The sequence below is a fragment of the Mustela lutreola genome, chromosome 2, assembly GCF_030435805.1.
Source record: "Mustela lutreola isolate mMusLut2 chromosome 2, mMusLut2.pri, whole genome shotgun sequence".
Taxonomy (NCBI): domain Eukaryota; kingdom Metazoa; phylum Chordata; class Mammalia; order Carnivora; family Mustelidae; genus Mustela; species Mustela lutreola.
This window is the reverse complement of record NC_081291.1, coordinates 97,131,845-97,154,770: the sequence shown is the minus strand read 5'-3', so window position 1 is coordinate 97,154,770 and position 22,926 is coordinate 97,131,845. Positions and strand designations below refer to the sequence as shown.

The 22,926-nt window shown below is 36.4% G+C and overlaps 1 protein-coding gene across 7 annotated transcripts in view; it reads right to left on the bottom strand.

The window, feature by feature from the left end:
* PPP2R3A (protein phosphatase 2 regulatory subunit B''alpha) overlaps positions 1 to 22,926 on the bottom strand; it is a 195,928-nt gene that overhangs the window by 34,972 nt on the left and 138,030 nt on the right. The gene's annotated exons all lie outside the window — the stretch shown is intronic.

The following is a 22,926-nucleotide window of genomic DNA, read 5'->3' as shown; positions in this document are numbered from 1 at the left end:
AAGACGAAAATTGTATGATTATCACTCATATGTGAAATTTAAGAAACAAAGCAAATAAATGCAGAAAAGACCCAAACAGAAAACCCAGACTCTTAAATACAGAGAACAAATTGGTGGTTGCCAGAGGGGAGGTGGGGAGGGGATGGATGAAACAGAGGGAATTAAGAGTACACTTATCCTGATGAACACTGAGAAATGTACAGAACTGTGAAATAATTATATACCTGAAACTAACATAATACTGTATATTAATTTTTAAAAAATAGTAAGAAATGAAATCCTGCCATTTGTGACAACACAGATGGACTCTGAGGCATTATGCCAGATAAAATAAGTCAAACACAAATACTCTATGATCTCTTATATTTGAAATCTAAGAAAAAAATAAATAAAAAACTGAGGTCACAGACACAGCAAAAAGACTGGTGGTTACCAGAGTGGAGAGTGGCGGGCGGCGGAGGGGTGTGTGCAAATAGGGTAAAGGTGTTGAAAAGGTACAAGCTTCCATTTATAAGATAAGTCAGTCCTGGGGATGTAAAGTACTGCATGGTGACTATTGTTAAAATACTTTACTGCATATCGAAGGTTGCTAAAATCTTAAAAGTTTTCACAAGAAAAAAATTTTTAACTTTGTATGGTGGTGAATGTTAAGTGGACTTATTCTGGCAATCACTTTGCACTATCTATGAATACCAAATGATTATGTTGTGTATCTGAAACTAATCTCATATTTCAATTATACCTCAATAGAAAAACAACTTTTTAAAAAAGAAGCAAGTGGGAGTTGTAGTGAAGTAATTTGAGGTCAGTTTTGCAGGCTGTACTTCTATGAGTTTCAAGTTAGAAAAAAATTTGTTTTACTTATTTACTATGATTAAAAGTGCCATTACATTTGTTCATAAATCTGTCATAATTTGATAAGATAGATTCCTTGAGCTTCAGAAAATTTCCCATTTATTACCAGCATATTTTCCACTTTGGCACAATAATAACACCATATTCAGAAAGTAAAATAAAATTAAGGAACTGATTTTTCTTTGGATGCATATCCGAAAGTGGGATTATGATCTCATAATGGTTTACCATAATGGTTGTACCAATTTATATTCCCATCAAGAGTCTTCCAGTTTCTGTTTTCTCCACATCCTTGCCAATACTTATTATTTTATGACAGACACTGTAATAGGTGGGAGGTGATATTGTGGTTTTGATTTACATTTCCCTGAGGGCTAGCAATATTGAGCATCTTTTTTAAAAAAATTAATTTACTTATTTGAGAGAGAGAGTGAGAGTGTGCATGAGCATGAGGGACAAAGGGCGAGGGAGAGAGAATCTCAAGCAGACTCCACTAAGTGTGGAGGCTGACATGGGGGTTGATCTCCCAACCCTGAGATCATGGCCTAAGCCGAAACCAAGAGTTACGTGCTTAACCCAATGTGCCACCCAGATGCCCCAATGTTGAACATCTTTAATTTACCAGTTGGCTATTTGCCTTGTTGTTGCTGTTGTTTTTAAATAGAATTTTAGATTTTTAAAAAATGTAACTATTTTTATTATTAAAAATTTTTAAAATTTAAATTCAATTTAGTTAATGTATAGTGATTAGTTCCAGGGGTAGAATTTAGTGATTCATCACTTGCATATAACACCAAGTGCTCATTATGTCACGTGCTCTGCTTAATGCCCATCACTCAGTTACTCTTCCACCCCACCTACCACCCTCCAGCAACCCTCAGTTTATTTCCTATATAGTTAAGAGTCTCCCATGGTTTGTATCCTTCTGTTTTTATCTTATTTTTTTCCCCTTCCCTTCTCCTATGTTCATCTGTTTTGTTTCTTAAATTCTACATATGAGTGAAATCATATGGGATTTGTCTTTCTCTGACTTATTTTGCTTAGCATAGTACCTTCTAGTTCCATCCACATCATTACAAATGGCAAGATTTCATTCTTTTTGATTGCTGAGTAATATTCTGTTTGTATGTGTGTGTGTGTGTGTGTCTGTGTGCATGTGTGTGTAGACACACACCACTTCTTTATCTATTCATCTGTCAATGGACATTTGGACTCTTTCCATACATATTTTAGCTATTGTGGACACTGCTGCTATAAACATTGGGGTCCAGGTGCCCCTTCAAATTGCAACTTTTGTATCCTTTAGATAAATACTTAGTGGTGCAATTACTGGACTGGGTAGTTCTATTTTTTTTTTTTTAAAGATTTTATTTATTTATTTGACAGAGAGAGATCACAAGTAGGCAGAGAGGCAGACAGAGAGAGGAGGAAGCAGGCTCCCCACTGAGCAGAGAGCCCGATGCGGGACTCGATCCCAGGACCCCGAGATCACGACCTGAGCCGAAGGCAGCGGCTTAACCCACTGAGCCACCCAGGCGCCCCGGGTAGTTCTATTTTTAACTTTTTGAGGAACCTCCATGCTGTTTTCCAGAGTGGTTGTACCAGCTTGCATTCCCACTAACATTGTAAGAGGGTTCCCCTTTCTTCACATCCTCAACAACATATGTTGTTTCCTGAGTTGTTAGTTTTAGCCATTCTGACCAGTGTGAAATGGTAGGTATCTCATTGTGGTTTTGATTTCTATTTCACCGAGGCTGAGCGATGTTGAGCATTTTTTCATGCGTCTGTTAGCTGTCTGGATGTCGTCTTTGGGGAAAATGTCTGTTCATGTCTTCTGCCCATTTCTTGATGGGATTTTTTTGTTTTCCAGATGTTGAGTTTGATATGTTCTTTTTTTTTTTTTTTTAAAGATTTTATTTATTTATTTGACAGACAGAGATCACAAGCAGGCAGGCAGAGAGGCAGGCAGAGAGAGAAGAGGAAGCAGGCTCCCTGCTGAGCAGAGAGCCCTATGTGGGGCTCGATCCCAGGACTCTGAGATCATGACCCGAGCCGAAGGCAGCGGCTTAACCCACTGAGCCACCCAGGTGCCCCAATATGTTCTTTTTTTTTTTTTTTTTTTAAAGATTTTATTTGACAGAGAGATCACAAGTAGGGAGAGAGAGGAGGAAGCAGGCTCCCCGCTAGGCAGAGAGCCTGATGCGGGGCTCAATCTCAGGACCCTGAGATCATGACCTGAGCCAAAGGCAGAGGCTTAACACACTAAGCCACTCAGGCGCCCTGATATGTTCTCTATAGATTTTGGATACTAGCCTTTTATCAGATATATCATTTGCAAATATCTTCTCCCATTCTGTAGGTTGCCTTTTAGTTTTGTTGATTGCTTCCTTTGCTGTGTAAAAGCTTTTTATCCTAATGAAGTCCCAATAGTTCATTTTTGCTTTTGTTTCCCTTGCGTTTGGAAACATGTCTGGCAAGAAGTTGCTGTGGCCAAGGTCAAAGATGTTGCTGTCTGTGTTCTCCTCTAGGGTTTTAATGGATTCCTGTCCCACATTTAGGTCTTTCATCCATTTTGAACTTATTTATGCATATGGTATAAGTGGTCCAGTTTCATTCTTCTGTATGCTGTTGTCCAGTTTCCCAACACTACTTGTTGAAGAGACTGTCTTTTTTTTTCCATTGGATATTCTTTCTTTGTGTGTCAAGGATTAGTTGACCATAGATTTGAGGGTCCATTTCTGGATTCTCTAGTGTGTTCCACTGATCTACGTGTCCATTATTATTCCAGTACCATACTGGCTTGATGATTGCAGCTTTGTAATACAGGTTAAGGTCTAGAACTATGAGGCCACCAGCTTGCTCTTTCTTTCTTTCTTTTTTTGGTGCAATTATAAATGGTACCGATTCCTTAATTTCTCTTTTTGCTGCTTCATTGTTAGCGTATAGAAATTCCACAGACTTCTGTATATTGATTTTATATCCTGTGACTTTGCTGAATTTCTGTATCAGTTCTAAAAAGTTTTTGGTGGAGTGTTTGGGTTTTCTACATAAACTATCACTTCTGTGAAGAGTGCAAGTTTGACTTATTTGTCAATTTGGATGCCTTTGATTCTGGTTTGTTGTTCGATTGCAACCCTAGGACTTCCAGTACTATGTCAAACAACAGTGGTGAGAGTGAATATCCGGCTCATAGAGGAAATGCTCTCAGTTTTTCCCCATTGAGGATGATATTCCTTGTAGATCTTTTATACATGACCTAATGATGTTGAGGTATGTTCCCTCTATCTCTGCATAGTTGAGGTTTTTATTAAGGAAGGATGCTGTATTTTGTCAAATGCTTTTTCTTCATCTATTGAGAAGATTATATGGTTCTTGTCCTTTATTAATGTGGTGTATCGCATTGATTGATTTGCAAATATTGAACCAAACTTGCAGCCTGGGAATAAATCCCACTTGGTCATGGTGATTAATCATTTTAATGTACTGTTGGACCCTACTAGCCAGCATTGTGGTAAGAATTTCTGCATCTGTGCTCATCACAGATACAGGTTTTTAATTCTCCTTTATAATGGGGTCTTTGTTTTTTTGGATCAAGGTAATGTTGGTTGGCCTCACAGAATGAGTTTGGAAGTTTTCCTTCCATTTCTACTTTCTGGAACAGTTTCAGAAGAATAGGTATTATTAACTCTATAAATGTTTTGTAGAATTCCTCTGGGAATCCACCCAGCCTTGGCCTCTTGTTTGTTGGGAGATTTTTCATTACTGATTCAATTTCTTTGCTGGTTATTGGTCTGTTCAGGTTTTCCTATTTCTTCTGGTTTCAGTTTTGGTAGTTCATAATGCTTCTAGGAATTTATCCATTTCTTTCAGACTGCCTAATTTGTTGGCATATAATTGCTCATAATACTCTAATTGTTTGTATTTCTTCAGTATTGGTTGTAATTTCTCCTCTTTCATTCATGGTTTTATTTATTTGGGTCCTTTCTCTTTTCTTTTTGATAAGTCTGGTTAGGGATTTATCAATCTTATTCTTTCAAAGGACCAGCTCCCAGCTTTGTTGATCTCAACTGGTTGTTTTTTTTTTTTTTTTTAAATTTCTGTATCATTGACTTCTGCTCTAATCTTTATTATTTCTCTTCTTCTGGTGGATTTAGGCTTTATTTGCTGTTCTTTTTCCAGTTGCTTTAGGTGTAAGGTTAGGCTGTGTATTTCCTGTTTCATGTGGAAGGCCTGTATTGCTATATACTTTGCTGCCTCCCAAAGGTTTTGAATTGTTGTTTTCCTTTTTATTTGATTCCATGTGGTTTTAAAATTCTTCTTTAATTTCCTTGTTGGCACATTCATCCTTTTTTTTTTTTAAGATTTTATTTATTTATTTAACAGACAGAGATCACAAGTAGGCAGAGAGGCAGGCAGAGATAGAGGGGGAAGCAGGCTCCCTGCTGAGCAGAGAGCCTGATGTGGGGCCCGATCACAGGACCGTGAGATCACTACCCGAGCCAAAGGCAGCGGCTTAACCCACTGAGCCATGCAGGCGCCCCTGGCCCATTCATTGTTTAGTGAGTTCTTTAACCTCCATGTATTTGTGATCCTTCCAAATTTTTTCTCGTAGTTGACTTCAAGTTTCATCACACTGTGGTCTGAAAATATGAATGGTATATCTCAAATCTTGCACTGGTGGAGACCTGATTTGTGACCCCATATTTTATCTATTCTGCAAAATGCTCCATGTGTACTCAGAGAGAATGTGTACTCTGCTGCTTCAGGATGAAATGCTCTGACTCTATCTGTTAAGTCCATCTGGTTCAGTGTGTCATTCAAAGCCCTTGTTTCCTTGTTAATCTTCTGTTTAGATGATCTGTCCATTGCTGTAGTGGGGTGTTAAAGTCCCCTACTATTATTGTATTATTATCAATGAATTTCCTTAATTTTATAATTAAGTAATTCATATATTTGGGTAATCCCAAATTAGGGGTATAAATATTTGCGATTGCTAGATCTTCTTGTTGGATAGACCCTTTAATTATGATAGAGTGTCCCTCATCTCTTATTTCAGTCTTTGGTTCAAAAATCTAGTTTGTCTGATAAAAGGACGGCTACTCTAGTTTTCTTTTGATGTCCATTGGCCCAATAAATGGTTTTCTACCCCCTCACTTTCAATCTGGAGGTGTCCTTGGGTCTAAAATGAGTCTTGTAAGCAGCATCTCTATGGGTCTTGGTCTTTTTATTTGTTTGTTTGTTTTGTTTTAATCTTTCTGATTCCCTATGTCCTTTAATCGAAGCATTTAGTCTGTCTACATTCAGAATAATTATTGAAAGATATGAATTTAGTGCCACTGTATTACCTGTAAAGTTGTTGTTTCTATAGATTGTTTATTCCTTTCTGGTCTTTGTTACTTTTGGGCTTTCTTCTTAAAGGGTCCCCTTTAATATTTCTTTTAGGGATGGTTTAGTGTTCACAAATTCTTTTAGTTTTTGTTTTGGAAATGCTTTCTCTCTCCTATTCTGAATGACAGCCTTGCTGGATAAAGTGTTCTAGGTAGGATAATTTTCCCAGGTAGCATATTCAATGTATTATGAAGGTCCTTTCTGGCCTGCCAGGTCTCTGGACAGGTCTGCTGCCAACCTTATGTGTCTACCCTTTAGATTAAGGACCTCTTGTTCAGATCTGCTTTCAGGATTTTCTCTTTATTTTTTTTTAATTTGCAAGTTTCACTTTGTTGAGTTGACTTATTTTTGTTATTTTGAGGGGAGTTCTCTGTGCTTCTTGTGCTTGAATGCGTTTCCTTCCACAGATTAGGGAAATTCTCAGTATAATTTGCTCAGATAAACCTGCTGCCCCCTTTTCCTGCTCTTTATCTTCTGGGACTCCTATAATATGGATATTATTTCCCTTAATGGAATTGTTGAGTTCCTTAAGTCTACACTTGTGATCTAATAGTTTTCATTTTCTTTCTTCTTTTCTGCTCGTTTTACATAATTTTATCTTCTATATCACTGATTCATTGCTCTACTTGTTCATTTTCATTTTTATGGTCTCCACTTGAGACTGTTTCTTGGTAACAGCATTTTAAATTTTAGCCTGACTAGATTTTAGTTGTCTCTATAGTAAGGAATTCTCCACTGTCTTCTATGCTTTTTTCAAGCCCAGCTAGTATCCTTATAATTATTTTAAATTCCATTTCAGACAGCTTACTTATATCCATATTGATAAATCCCTGACTGAACACTATCTCCTGTTTTTTTCCCTTTGGGGTGAATTTGTCTATCTTGTCATTTTGTCCAGAAAAGAAAAAAAAAAAAAAGAAAAAACCCAACAACAACAACAAATAAACAAAAAAACTAGATCCTGGGTGTGTTTTGGTCCACTTGTTAAAAGAAAGCAGTTCCTAAAATTAGAAAGAATAACATATATATGTTTATATATAGATGAAATGAAATAACATAAAATGAAAGGAAACAAAAATAAAAAAGCATACATGAAGTATACGTAAAAAAAATCGAAAAATAAAAAATTGAAAAGATAATTGAAAAAAGAATTTCTAAAGACTAAAGAATAAAAACACAACGAATGTTATATACTGTTTTCCCGAAGAGCTAAAGCTTTGCAGCCCTCTATGATCAATCAAGTTGGTTCAAGTGAGTTGGTTTTGTTGGTGTTCTGGGAGAAGGGGCCGGTTGTGCTGATTCTCAGGTGGATTTGCCCTAGTGGAAATGTGCTTCAAAGTGTGGAGGGAAGCAGGGCTCAGGCTAAGTGGCTCTGGGTTCCAGTAGGTGGTGCTGTTTTGCTCCCTGAAGGTTTTTAGCACTGAGGGGTGGGATGAGGATGGCAACACCTGGCTCTCTGGCCCCAGAGCAGAATATTAGCACCCCCTAGTCTTTAGTGAACCCTCACAGGAGAACAACCAGTCTTGTCTCTCTGGTTTCCATCAAAATTCTGTGTTCATCCAGCCTGTGACCAAGCATTTTAATCTCAGGCACAGGACTGAGTTTCAACTCCAAATTTTAGGGAATGCTGTGACTAGGACTGCACTGTTCCCTTCAGGGAGGGTCTCATCTCACTTCTGCTTTTTGTTGGACCCATCCCAGGGGAGTGATTGTACAGCTCTGCAGTAGTTCCACTTTATGGCGACACAGAGCAAAAAGCTAGCATGTAGACTCACCCTTCTCAGCTGGCTTCCCTGCTCTTATACCTGAGAATTCTGCTGCACTTAGGCATGACATGTTAGTCTTTCAACCCCAGGGATCCTCAGACCGGGCTGTCACACCTGGGATTCTGCTCCACTTCTCCACCTGAGCACCTTTAACCTAGGCATGTCCCCCACTGGAGCACTGGAGCAGACTTCAAAAAGTTTCGATTTTGCACTTTGCTGCTTGTAATACTTTGAGGTAGGCTTCTTCTTCTTCTTCTTCTTTTTAAGATTTTCATTTATTCATTTGACAGAGAGAGACACGGTGAGAGAGGAAACACAAGCAGGGGGAGTGGGAGAAGGAAAAGCAGGCTTCCCACTGAGCAGGGAGTCCAATGCAGGGCTCGATCCCAGGAATCCCAGGAATCCCAGGATCCTGGGATCATGACCCCAGCGGAAGGCAGAGGCTTAACGACTGAGCCATCCAGGCGCCCCTTGAGGTAGGTTTCTTAAGTAGGCTCTGTCCCTTCTGTGGTATCCTCAGCTATATCACACCAGATTCAAGTCTCTGTATCTTCTATCTTCCAAACAGTGGTTGTTTTTCTACTTGTAGACTTGCAGTATTTGTTTTCTCAGATCTCTGATTGATTTCCTGGATGTTCAGAGTGATTCAATAACTATCTACTTGTATTGGAGGGATGAAACAAGCTTAGGGTCCCCCTAGTCCTCTGCCATCTTAACTTCTTCTCTATTGGCTATTTTGAGATATGTCTATTCAGGTCCTCTGCCCATTTTACTTTTTCTTTCTTTCTTTCTTTTTTTTTTTTTTTTTTTTAAGACTTTATTTATTTGACACACACATAGAGAGAGAGAGAGATCACAAGTAGGCAGAGAGGCAGGCAGAGAGAGAGGGGGAAGCAGGTTCCCTGCTGAGCAGAGTCCGATGTGGGGCTCAATCCCAGGACCCTGGGATCATGACCTGAGCCAAAGGCAGAGGCTTAACCCACTGAGCCACCCAGGTGCCCCCACCCCCATTTTACTTTTTATTACATTTTTTTCTCCTCCTGCCAAGTTGTTATTTAAATTCTAGCTAGTTAACATATACTGCAATATTAGGTTCAGGTGTAGAATTTAGTGATTCATCACTTATAGCACCTGGTTCTCATCACAAGTGCCCTCCTTGATACCCACCACCTACTTAACACATCACCTCATCCACCAACCCTCCAGTAACCCTCAATTTGTTCTCTATGGTTAAGAGTCTATTTCTTGGTTTGCCTTCCTTGGCCCTCATGTTTGTTTTGTTTCTTAAATTCCACTTAGGAGTAAAATCATACGATATTCGTCTTTCTCTGACTTAATTTTGCTTAGCAAAATAGTCTAGTTCCATCCACGTCATTGCAAATGGCAAGATTTCACTCTTTTTTTTATGGCTGAAGAGAATCCCATGGATATCTTCTTTATCCATTCATTAGTCGATGTGCATCTGGGCTTTTTTCATAGCTTGGGTTATTACTGATAACGCTACTATAAACACTGGGATGCGTGTCTACCTCTGAATTAGTATTTTTGTATCCTCTGAATAAATGCCTAATAGTGCAACTGCTGGATTATACGGTAGTTCTAATTTTAATTTTTGAGAAACCTCCTTAGTATTTTCCAGAGTGCCTGCACCAGTTTGCATTCCCACCAACAGTGTAAGAGGGCTCTCCTTTCTCCACAGCCTCACTAGCATTTGTTGTTTCCAGTGTTACTAATTTTAGTCATTCTGATTGGTGTGAAGTGATATCTCATTGTAGTTTTGATTTGTATTTCTCTGATGATGAGTGATACTGAGCATCTTTTCATGTGTCTGTCAGTCATCTGTTTGGTCTTCTTTGGAAAAATGTTTATTCATTTCTTCTGTCCAGTTTTAAACTGGGTTATTTCTCTTTTGAGTGTTGAGTTTGATATATTCTTTATATATTTGGGATATTAACCCCTTACAAGATATGTCATTTGCAAATTTCTTCTCCCATTCTGTAGGCTGCCTTTAGTTCTGTTGATTATTTCCTTCACTGTGCAGCTTTTTATTTTGATGAAGTCCCAACAGTTCATTTTTGCTTTTGTTTCCTTTGCCTCAGGACATGGATCTAGTAGGAAGCTGCTAAAGCCAAGGTCAGAGAGTTTACTGCCTGTGTTCTCCTCTAGGATTTGGATGGATTTATTTAGGTCTTTCATCCATTTTGAATTTATGTATGTGTATGGTGTAAGAAAGTAGTCCAATTTCATTCTTCTGCATGTTGTTGTTTAGTTTTCTCAACACCATTTGATGAAGAGACTGTCTTTTTTCCATTGCAGATCCTTTCCTGCCTTGTTGAAGATTAATTGACTGTATAGTTGTGAGTTCATTTCTGGATTTTCTGTTATGTTCCACTGACTGTTTTTGTGTCCGTCCATACCATCTTGGTCACTATAACTTTGAAATGTAGCTTGAAGCCTGGAATTGTGATGCCCCCAGCTTTGCTTTTTGAGACTCCTTTGGCTATTTGGGGTCTTTTGTGGTTCCATACAAATTTTAGGATTGTTTGTTTCTAGCTCTATGAAAAATGTTGGTGGTATTTTGATAGGAATTTCATTAAGTGTGTAGATTGCTTTGGGTAGTATAGACATTTTAACAATATTTTTCTTGCAATCCATGAGCATGGAATGATTTTCCACTTCTTTGTGTCATCTTAAATTTCTTTCATCAGTGTTTTACAGCTTTCAGGGTACAGATCTTTTTTTTACCTCTTTGGTTAGGTTTATTCCTAAGTATCTTATGGGTTCTGGTACAATTATAAATGGAATTGATTTCTTGATTTCTCATTCTGTTGATTCATTATTGTATACACAGAAATGCAAGATTTCTATATGTTGATTTTGCCTTTCCCCATTAAAAAAAAGATTTATTTACTTATTTTAGAGTGTGTGTGTGTGTGTGTGTGTGTGTGTGTGTGTGTGTGTGTGTGTGTAAGCAGGGGGTGAGGGGAGAGACAGAGGGAGATGGAGTGGTAGAGAGAGAATTTTCAACTGACTCCCCACTGAGCAGAAAGCCTGATGTGGGGCTTGATCTCATGTCCCTGAGATGATGATCTGAGCCAAAATTAAGAGTCAGATGCTTAACTGATACTCCAGGTACTCCTGCATTTGTCCATTTTTAAACTGAGTTGTTTTATTATTGAATTGTTTGCATTCCTTATATATTTTGGATGTTGAGTTATCAGATGTATGGTTTGCAAATATCTTCTCCCATTCTGTAGGCTGTTTTTACTCTTGATCTTTTCCTACTAGATGCTTTTTAGTTTGATACAATCCCACTGTCTATTTTTGCATTTTTTTCACCTGTGCTTTTGGATCATATAAAAAAGATCAAATTGTACAGATGAATGCCAAGAAGCTTGTTCTCTGTGTGTTTTTGTTTTTTTTTTTCTAGTAGTTTTAGTTTCAGGCCTTACATTTAACTCTTTAATCCATTTTGAGGCTTTTGTTGTTGTTGTTTTAATGAAGTGAGGTAAGTGTCCAACTTAATTCTTCTTCATGGAGATAACCAGTTTTCCCAGCATCCTTTATTGAAGAGACTTTCCATTCCTCATGTGTGTTCGTGGCACTGTTGTCAAAGGTCAATTGACCATAAATGCAGGGATCTATTTATAGGCTCTCTATATAGTCTATATTTTGATGTTTTTCTGTCAATACCATGCTTTTTTGATGAGTGTAGCTTTGTAGTATATTTTGAAATCAGATAATATGATGCCTTTAGCTTTGTTCTTATTGCTCAAGATTGCTTTTGCACTTTGCAGTCTTTTGTGATCCTAAATGAACTTTAGGATTGTTTTGTCTACTTTTGTGAAAAATGTCACTGGAATTGTGAGATGGACTGCACTGATCTGCAGACAGCTTTGGAGAGTATTTTAATATTAACTCTTCTAATCCATGAAGATGGGATATCCTTCCTTTTTCTTTCTTTCTTTCTTCCTTCCTTCCTTTTTTTTTTTTTTGGTGTCCTCTTCAAATTCTTTCATTAAGATTTTATAGATTTCAGTGCACAAACCTTTGACCTCCTTGGTTAAATGTAGTCCTACAATTTTTTTTGATGCTATTGTACATGAGATTGTTTTATTTTATTCCAGATACTTTATTAGTATGTACAAATGAAACTGATTTTTGTAGATTGGTTTTGTATCCTGCAACTTCACTAAATTAGTTCATTAGTTCTCATAGTGTTTTGGTAGCCTTTAGAGTTTTATATATAAAATTGATCCTTGAACAACATGGGTTTGAATTGCATGGCCTTTTCTTGGTAAGTACAGTATAATAAATGTATATTCTCTTCCTTATAATTTTTTAACTCTTTTCCCTCTAGCTTAACTGTCTAAGAATACAGTATATAATAAATGTAACATACAAATATGTGTTAATCCACTGTTTAAGTTACCAGGAAGGCTTCTGGTCAACAGTATGCTATTAGTAGTTAAGCTTTTGGGGAGTCAAAAGTTAAATGTGGATTTCTGACTGTGTAGGAGGTCAGTGCTCCTAACTCGTGTTGTTACAGGGTCAACTGTATAAGATTATCTCTTCTGTAAAAAGAAAAAAGCTTTACTTCTTCCTTTCTGATTTGGAAGCCTTTTCTTTATCTTGCCTAAAAATTCTGGCTAAACTTCCAGTTCAACTTCCAGTTGAATAAGTGGCAAGAGTGGGCATCCTTGTGCTTATTCCTGATCTTAGTTTTAGGAAAAGCTGACAGCTTTCACCAATGAGTATGATGTTAATTGTGAGCTTGTTATATAGAGCCGTTATTTTGTTGAGGTACATTCTTTCTTTTCGCTGGGTGTGTGTGTGTGTGTTTAAATTATGAAATATTGTGAATTTTGTCAAATTTTTTTTGTATCTATGGAGTTGATCATATTATTTTTTCACTTCTGTTAATGTTGTATCTGACACTTACTAATTTGCGTATGTTAAACCATCTTTGCCCTAGGGATAACCCCCAATTTATCATGGTGTATGATCCTCTTATTGTGCTGTTGAATTTGGTTTACTAGCATTTTGTTGAGGATTTCTGCATCCATGTTCATCAGGAATATTGGTCTATACTTTCCTTGTAGTATCTTTGGCTCTGGAATAGGGTATTATTTCTGGCCTTGGAAAATGAGTTTGTGAGTGTTCCCTCCTCTTCAGTTTTTGAGAAGAGTTTGGGAAGCACTGGCATTTATTTTTCTTTACCCATAAAGCCATCAGGTCTTGGGCTTTTTTTTTTTTTTTGAAAGTTTTTAATTGTTGGGACGCCTGGGTGGCTCAGTTGGTTAAGCAGCTGCCTTCGGCTCAGGTCATGATCCCAGTGTCCTGGGATCGAGTCCCACATCGGGCTCCTTGCTCGGCAGGGAGCCTGCTTCTCCCTCTGCCTCAGCCTGCCATTCTGTCTGCCTGTGCTCGCTCTCTCCCCCGCCCTCTCTGATAAATAAATAAAATCTTTAAAAAAAAGTTTTTAATTGTTGATTCTATCTCCTTACTCATTATTGGTCTATTCAGATATTCTATTTCTTCAGGATTCAGTCTTGGTAGGTTGTATATTTCTAGGAACGTTTCCATTCTTGTATGTTATCAATTTTGTTGGCATATAAATCTTCATAGTATCTTGTGATCTTATTTCTGTGGAATCAATTGTAATATCTTCTCTTTCACGTATAATTTATAAGTCTTCTTTTCCTTGGCCTAAGATTTGTCAATTTTATCTTTTCAAAAAAACAATTCTTATTTTCATTGATCTTTTCTACTGTTTTTCTAGTCTGTATATCATTTATTTCTGATTTTTATTATTTTCTTCCTTCTACTAATTTTAGGTTCGGTGTGCTCTTTTTCTAGTTTCTTGAGGCATAAAAGCTAGATTATTTTAGGTCTTTCTTTTTTTCTTACTATGGGCATTTATATTTTTATTTATTTATTTTTTAAAAGATTTCATTTATTTATTTGACAGAGATCAAAAATAGGCAGAGAGGCAAGAGAGGGGTGAGGTGGGGCGCAGAGCAGAGAGCCTGATGTGGGACTCAATCCCAGGACCCTGAGATCATGACATGAGCTGAAGGCAGAGGCTTAATCCATGGAGCCACCCTGGCACCCACTATGGGCATTTATTAAAATTCACTCTTAGAACTGCTTTTGCTGCATCCCATAAGTTTTGCTATGTTTTGTTTCCATTTTTATTTGTCTCAAGATACTTTTTGATTTCACTTCTGATTTCTTCTTTGACTAATTGATCATGAGTGTTTTCACTTTCAACATATTTGCGATTTTCCTCCTGCTATTGACTTCTAGCCTTTTTTTTTTTTTTTTAAACCACTGTGGTTGGAAAAGATACCTGATATAATTCAATCTTCTGAAATTTATTGACTTGTTTTGTGGTCTAACATATGATCTATCCAGGAAAATTCTCTGTGCATGCTTAAAATGAATGTGTTATCTTGTTGCTGTTGGATGGAATGCTCTGCATATGTCTGTTAGAATGATTTGGTTTGTAGTGTTGTTCAAGTCTGCTGTTTCCTAATTTTTCATCTGGATGATTTATTCATTTTTGCAAGTAGGCTACTGAGGCCCCCTATATTTATACTGCTATTTCCCCTCTCAGTTCTGTTAATATTTACTTTATACACTTAGGTACTCCAATATTGGGAGCATATATATTCACAGTTGTTGTATCCTCTTGATGAATCAACCCTTTTATCATTATATAATGGCTTTCTTTTGACTTAACATCTATTTTGTCTGATATTAAGTAATGTCACCCTGCTCTCTTTTGGTTACCATTTGAATGGAAGATCTTTTCCCATCCCTTCACTTTTAGCTTATGTGTGTCCTTAGAGATAAAATGAGTCCCTAATAGGCAGCATATTGTGGGATCTTGTTTTTTAATCCATTTAGCCACTCTGTGTCTTTTGATTGGCTATTTTGATCCATTTACATTTAAAGTAATTATATACAAGGGCTTAGTACCGTCGTTTTGTTAATTGGTTTTGACTACTGTATAATTCTTGCTTTCTTGCTATCATCCTTTGTTATTTGTTAATTTCTTGTAGTGGTATACTTTGATTACTTTATCTTTTGTGTATCTACTATAGGTTTATTTTTGGTTAACATTAAGCTTCCAATAAAACATAGTTCTAACAATCTATTTTAAGTTGGCAATAACTTAAGTTCAATTGCATACAAAATCTGTATGGTTTAACTTTTCCTTCCCCAACATTTGTTATTGATATCACAATTTATTTCTATATTCTGTATCCAGGATCAAATTATTGTAGATGTAGTTATTTCTGATACTTTTCTCTTTTAACTTATATACCAGAGTTAAAAGTGATTTATGCACTCTATTGGAGTATTAGAGTATTCTGAATTTGACTATATTCTTAGTTTTACAGTGAGTTTTAAACTTTCATATGTTCTCCTTGTAGTTGGCATTCTTTCAACTTGAGAACTCTGTTTAGCATTTCTTGTAAGACAGGTCTATTGGTCTATTGTGATGAACTCTCAAAGATGTTGTTCGACTCAGAAAGTCTTTATCTCTCCTTTTTTTTCCTGAAAGACAGCTTTGCCAAGTATAGTGTTCTTGGGTGGCAGTTTTTCCTTTGGCACTTAAAATATATAATCCCATTCTTTCCTGGTCTGCAAGGTAGTCTACTAAGAAATCCACTGCTAGGGATTCCCATGTACATGATGAGTTGGTTTTCTCTTACTGTTTTCAAAATTCCATCTTTGACTTTTGAGAATTTGCTTATAATGTGTATCGGTGAAGACCTCTATATTTTATGTTTGGGGTTCCTTGGACTTCACAGATCTGGATGTTCATTTCCCTCCCCAGATTACAGATTAGTAAAGTTTTCTGTCATTATTTCTTTAAATAAGTTTTCTTCCTTTCTTTATCTGTATTTCGGGACCCCCATTAATATGAATATTGTTTCTTTTAGTGGTGTCCTGTAACTCTTCTAGGATTTTTTGCTCTCTTTTTCGTTTTTTTCTTTTCCTTTTCTTTCCTCTGACTGGGTTAATTTCAGTTGACCAGTCTTCATGCTCACCAATTCTTTCTTTTGCTTAATAGAGTCTGTTGGTGAAGCTATCTGTGGAATTTTTCAGTGCAGTCATTGTGTTCTTTATCCCCAGAATATCCTTTTGGCTTGTTTTTATGGTTTCTCTTTGTTGCACTTCTCATTTTCTTCATGCACTGTTTCCCTGAATTTGCTCAGTTCTTTGTTTTCTTATGAAGTTCACTGAAATTTTTTAAGATGATTATTTTGAATTTTGACACACAGTTTGCAGATCTCAATTTCTTTAGGTCAGTTACTAGTATTTTGTTTCTTTGGTGGTGTCACATTCTCTTGGTTATCCAAGATCCTTGTAACACTGCATTAGTGTCACTGCATCTAAAAAAGCAGGCATCGCTTTCAGTCTCTAAAGACTGACTTTGGCAGGGAATGCCCTTTAGCAGTCTGAGTCTTGACTCTGGGCAAGCTGCCTCCTGGGGTCTTTGGGTGAGTTTATGGCTAGAATCAGGAGGCCAAGGTAAGCAGGTGACTGGGCTTGTGCCTGGGTCCATGGGGGCCAATATGGTAGTAACTGGGTCTTAAGCCAGAGTTTGCAAGGTGTGGCCTACTTTTGGGATGGGTCTGTGATGCCTGCAGTATAAGTCTGCAGTAGTGGACCTGGAGCCTGGATCTCTTGGGGCTGGTCATTATTGAGGTCTACTGGGTTTTACTGGAGCCTAGGGATCTAGGGGTTGATCTGGCACTAGGGCAAGCCTGAGGTTGCAGGGGCAAACCTGGTGCTGGACAATTATGGAGAATGGTGTACAGTCGCTTGCCTGGAGTCTGGTGTAGTGGAGTCTTTGTGTTGAAGTGAGTCTGAGGCCTGGGTCCATGGGGGCTGGCATGTCATTGGGCTGGGCCCACTGATGCTAGTCTGGAATTGGTGTTCACGGAGGGTCTGTTGCTGGAGTCCATAGTCAAGTTGGGCACTCACTTCACTCTCCTTCCCCCATGGAGAGGTTGTCTCTCCATACTGGGCTGCCTGGGCTTTAGAGATGGGATGACACAGGTAATATGAGATTTTCCTTTCTACCTTTTTCATCTTTTCTTATTTCTGTGCTCCATCCAGGTGCTGCAATCTCTTACCTAGAATCCTTAGGTTCTGGTGATGGTATTTCTTTTGTATGTATGTATGTATATCCAACTCTCCCTTTCTTAAAACACTATTTTCCCCCCTTAGAATTATCTTAGCATCCTTGTTGCCATATCCTAGCCATAAATGTGAGGATTTATTTTTACTTCTGGACTAATTCTTTTTTTTTTTTTTTTTAAAGATTTTTATTTATTTATTTGACAGAGAGAGATCACAAGTAGGCAGAGAGGCAGGCAGAGAGAGGAAGAGAAGCAGGCTCCCTGCTGAGCAGAGAACCCGATGCGGGGCTCGATCCCAGGACCCCGGGACCATGACCTGAGCCGAAGGCAGAGGCTTTACCCACTGAGCCACCCAGGCGCCCCTGGACTCCTAATTCAACACTGTTTATCTACATGTCAATCTTTATGCCAGTATCGCATTGTCTTGTTTACATTAGCTTTGTATATTTTGAAATCAGTAAGTGTGAATCCTATGATTTTATTTTTTTCTCAAGATTATTTTGGCTACTCTGATCTCTTTGTAGTTCCGTATGAATTCAGGATTCAGCTTTTTCATTTCTACAAAAACAACAAAAAGTAGCTGGGATTTTCTAAGGAGTTGCTTCGAATCTATAAATCTATATGTGGAGTACTGATGTTCTAACTATTTTTTAAACCTTCTGCTCCACGAATATGGGATGCCTTCATTTCATTTAGATCTTCCTTAATTTTTTTTCAACAATGTTTTGGCAGTTTTCACAATATAAGTTTTATACTTCTTTTGTTAAATTTATTCCAGTTATTTTATTCTTTTTGCTGCTATTATAACTGGAATTATTTCCTTATTTTTGGCTTTTCATTCTTTGTGCATAGAAGTAGAATTGATTTTTTAAAATAAATTTGTATTATATCCTGCAACTTTCTTAATCTTTACTGAGTTCTAATAGTTTTTCAACAGATTTCTTGAGATTTCCTATATTCAAATAGATAGTTTTCCTTCTTCTTTTCCAATTTGGATGCTTTTTATTTCATTAATTTGCCTAACAGTCTTGGCTAGAACCTTCGGTACAATGCTGAAAGAACAGACATCTTTGTTTTTTTCCTGGTCATAGGGAATAGCTTTCAATCTTTCACTATTCACTAGTTGTTAGCTATGGGTTTTTCAGAGATATCCTTTATCAGGTCAAAGAAATTCCCTTCCACTTTTAGTTTATTTGTTTTTTTTTTTAATCAAGAGGAGGTATTGGACTTTTTTCAACTGCTTTTTCTGAGACTACTAGGATGATCATGTGGTTTCAATCATTTATTCTATTAATATGATATATTATATTGATTTGATTTTTAGATGGTAAACCAACTTTGCTTTACTATCTGCTTTGGGTATCTGGCTAACACTGGCCTTGTAGAATGAATCTGGAAGTGTTTTTTACTCTTTTATTCTTTGGAAGATTGTAAAGAATTACTATTTTTTCAGGTATATGATTTAGTGATTCATCACTTACATACAACACCTGGTGCTCATCACAACTAGTGGACTCCTTAGACCTCATCACATATTTGACCCATCCCCTCACCCACCTCCCCTCCACTAACCATCAGTTTGTTCTTTATAGTTAACAATCTGTTTCTCAGTCTGCCTCTCCCCTATGCCCCACCCCCATGTTCATTTGTTTTCTTTCTAAAAATGTTTGATAGCATTTTCCAGTTAAGCCGTATCAGCCTGGGATTATTTTTCCTATCCAGAGTTTTTATTTCATCTCAAACCAGTGTCCAAGAATTTGCTCACTTTGTCTAAGTTATCTAACTTGTTAGTATAAAGTTATGTTTTATATATATATTTTTATTCCTGTAAGGTCAACATTCATGTTACCTCTTTTATTCTGACCTCAACAATTTAAATGTTATCTCGTCTTTCCTTGACCAGTGTACCTAAGGCCTTATTAATCTTTTTTTTTTAAAAATCTGACTTTTGGTTCCATTGATTTTCTCTATTGTTTTTCTATTCTCTAATTTATTCACTTCAGTCATTCTTCTTTCCATCTTTGTGTTTGCTATGCTTAATTTGCTCTTTTTTCCACAGTGTCTTAAAGTATAAGGTTAGGTTATTGATTCAAGGCATTTGTTTTTTAGTATATGCATTTATTGCTATACATTTCTCAGCACTGCATGTAGCACTGCTACATTCCATTAGTTTTGGCATTCCGTGTTGCTATTTTATTCATCTTAAAGTTTTGATACTTTCCCCTTCATTTTCATTCATTTCAAATTATTTCCTTTAATGTATTCTTCTCTTATCCTTTGGTTATTTAAGCAGTGTGTTGTTGCTACATGTTTATAAATTTCCAAATTCCTATCTTTATTGTTAATTTTATTCCATTATGGTCAGAGAATATGCCTTGTATGATTTTACTTCTTTTTGTATTGAGACTGTTTCATGGCCTGACACATGTTCTATCCTGGAGAATATTCCATGTGTACTTGAGAAGAATATATATTCTACTGTTCTTAGGTGGAGTGTTCTATAGATATGTTAGGTCTATTTGGTTTATAGTTTTATTTGTAGTGTTGCTCATGACTTCTATTTCCTGGTTGATCTTCTTCCTGGTTGTTCATCCATCAATGAAAGAGGAGTATGGAAGTCTTCAGCTCTTATTGTTGAATTGTTTATTTTAATTCTGTCAGTTTTGTTTCATGTATTTTAGGGTTTGATGTTGTGGTGCATATACGTAATTGTAATGTTTTCCTGTTCATCTCTAGTAACTATTTTTTGAATTAAAGTCTACATTCTCTGGTATTTATAAAGACATTACAAGTTTCTTTCTTTTTTTTTTTTTTTAAAGATTTTATCTATTTACTTGACAGAGAGAGATCACAAGTAGGCAGAGAGGCAGGCAGAGAGAGAGAGAGGAGGAAGCAGGCTCTCTGCTCAGCAGAGAGCCCGATGCGGGACTCGATCCCAGGACCCTGAGATCATGACCTGAGCCGAAGGCAGCGGCCCAACCCACTGAGCCACCCAGGCGCCCCAAGACATTACAAGTTTCTTAAGGTTGTTTACATGACATATCCCTATACTTAGTTTCTATTTTTTTCTCCCCATTATGTCTTTAAATCTAGTATTTCTCATGTAGACAGCATAAAATTAGTTTTTTAAATCCAGTTTGAAAATCTCTGCCTTTTAAAGGAATGCTTAATTCATTCAAATTTATAAATTGTTATTATTGATATAGTTAGACTTATATCTGCCATTTACTTTTTGTTTTCTATCTGTCTTGGCATTTTTTCTTTCTTTTTCTTTACTGCTTTCTTTTATAATAAGTGAATTATTTTCTAAGTGTAACATTCTAATTCTTTTAATGATTTTTTCCACTATGTATTTTTGAGTTAATTTTCTAGTGGTTGCTTTAGGGACTTGCCATATACATTTTAAAAGAAACATTATTTATTTATTTGGAGCAAAAAGGCACTTTCATTAAAGGACAGGACCTATGGGGCAGAAAGACGGGCTGTCATATACATTTCTAACTTCTTAGAATTTACTTCAGATTTATACTTAATTCCAGCAAGATACTGAAATGTTACTCCTATATAACTTTCCTCCTTCTTCCCTCTTTTTGTGCTATTATTGCTATACCTATTACATACCTATATATTACAAACCCCAAACTACACTGTTCTAATTATTACTTTACTATATTGTATCTATATATATTACAAACCCCAAACTACACTCTTCTATTACTTTATGTAATTTATGTTTTTTAAGGACATTGAGAGAAGAAAAGAGAACACGTATATGTTCATAGAGTTTGTTATTAATCTTCTTCATTACCATTTCTAGTTCTCTTCATTTGTTCTTGTGGGATAATAGGAGCTCCATAAAGAGGAAACATGGGTGAGAATTATTTGAGGAAAGCTTTTTCATAATTGAGGAAGTATGAGAGATAAAAAATTGAAACTGAGGGTTAACACAACACTGAAAGGGCACGAATTGCAAAACTTTGGAAGTTGAGGTGATCTAACTGAAACAACCTAAGCTTTCAAAATAGTGGACTAATGATAAATTATAAAAATGCATACTTATTGGCATGGAAATACACTGTTATGTGAAAAAGTATGTTACAAATCTATATAGTATGATACCATTTAGCACAGTGTATTTTTTGGTGCAGGAAGAAAGAGTGAAGGAGGAGGAAGAGGAGAAGGAGGAGAGAGAGGGGTTAGAGAGGGAAAGGGAGGAACAGTGAAAGGAGACATACCAATGTTAAATATGGGTCATGGAATTATGAATAAATTTTATTATTAAGATTTTGAATGTATTTTGTATTTTAAAATATTTAATGTGTATGTATGATAAAATAAACTTAAAAAAACTAATTCAGCAGAAATGAGCAAAAGACTTGAAAAGGCAAGCTGCCTAAAATGAAATAGAACTGACTGAATACATATGAAAAAAAATTCAGCCTCATTAGTAATCAAATGCAAAGTAAAATAATATTATACTTTTTATTTATCAAATTGGAAAATATTTTTAAGAGGAAAACATCCTGTGTTAGTAGGGGTTATGGGAAATATGCTCAGTACCTTATTGATAAAAGTATAAAATTATACACTCTTTCTAAGGAGCAACTTAGTAATTTTTATAAATGCCCTTAAAAATGTCTATACCCTTTTAACCTAACAATTCCATTTTGGGGAATTTATGTTAGTGAAAAAAGTAGTGGATGTAACAACCATTTAGCTATAACTATTGTTTTGGAAAGCATTCCATAAAAATTTGGGAGTGTATGGTAATTAAGACTTAATCCAATGGAACTAATCTAAATATCTAAAAAGTAAGTAAAAATATATAATAAAAGAGACTATACAATATATACTAACTTTTAATAGTCTCTTATTCTGCATGTTAGAATTATTAGTATGAAAATTTATTTTCCTCTGCTTATCCATGTTTTCTAAATTGTCTAATAATGGACAAAAAATTCTTTGAAATGGAAAACAAAGCTATTTAAAAATAATCTAATAGGCTGCCAAGAAATAGCTTACTTTTATTTCTACTTCCTTGATTTCCAAACCCTGTATCCAACATTTAGATAACTTCTAGACCCAACATACAGACAGCTGAGGCAGTTATACTAGCAAGCAGCACCAGGACTGTAGCCTCTCTGTCCTTTGGTACTAAGCACAAACTATGTGCTGGGTACTGTGTTAACACAAGCTGGGAATAAAAGAAGAGAGGGACCTAGATTTTGGCTTAAATAAGAGATAGATTAGTGGCAAGAAACAGATGTGTATGTTCACAACTACAAATCAAGGTATGTTTGAGTGTGCCAAGGAAAAGGAAGAGATGATTCTAATTTGTCTATAAGTGTCATCCACAATTTGTTTCTTTTCCTCTCTAATTTACCACTGAACCATCAAGATGAAAACTCTTAACATATATATTCCCACATCCCATATAAAAGCTTCCTAGTCCTATTTAACTTTTAGGGCCAGCTCACATGTCACTTCACCTTTGTTTCTGGGGGTAAAAGCACTTCTCTTGATATGCCGCGACTATGCATTGAGTCTGAGAGGGCAGACACTAAGTGTAATTTATCTTGGTGCTCCTAGGTCAAGATGGCATCCACTGAGTATACATCATGACTTTTTTAAGCTTTGTTCAAGTGTTCGACATTCCTGGCAAAGGAAATTTAGAAGTCATACCAGCTTGAATCACTAAACTCTACCTCTGAAACTAATAATATACTGTTAAGTTAATTAATTGATTTTAAGTTTAA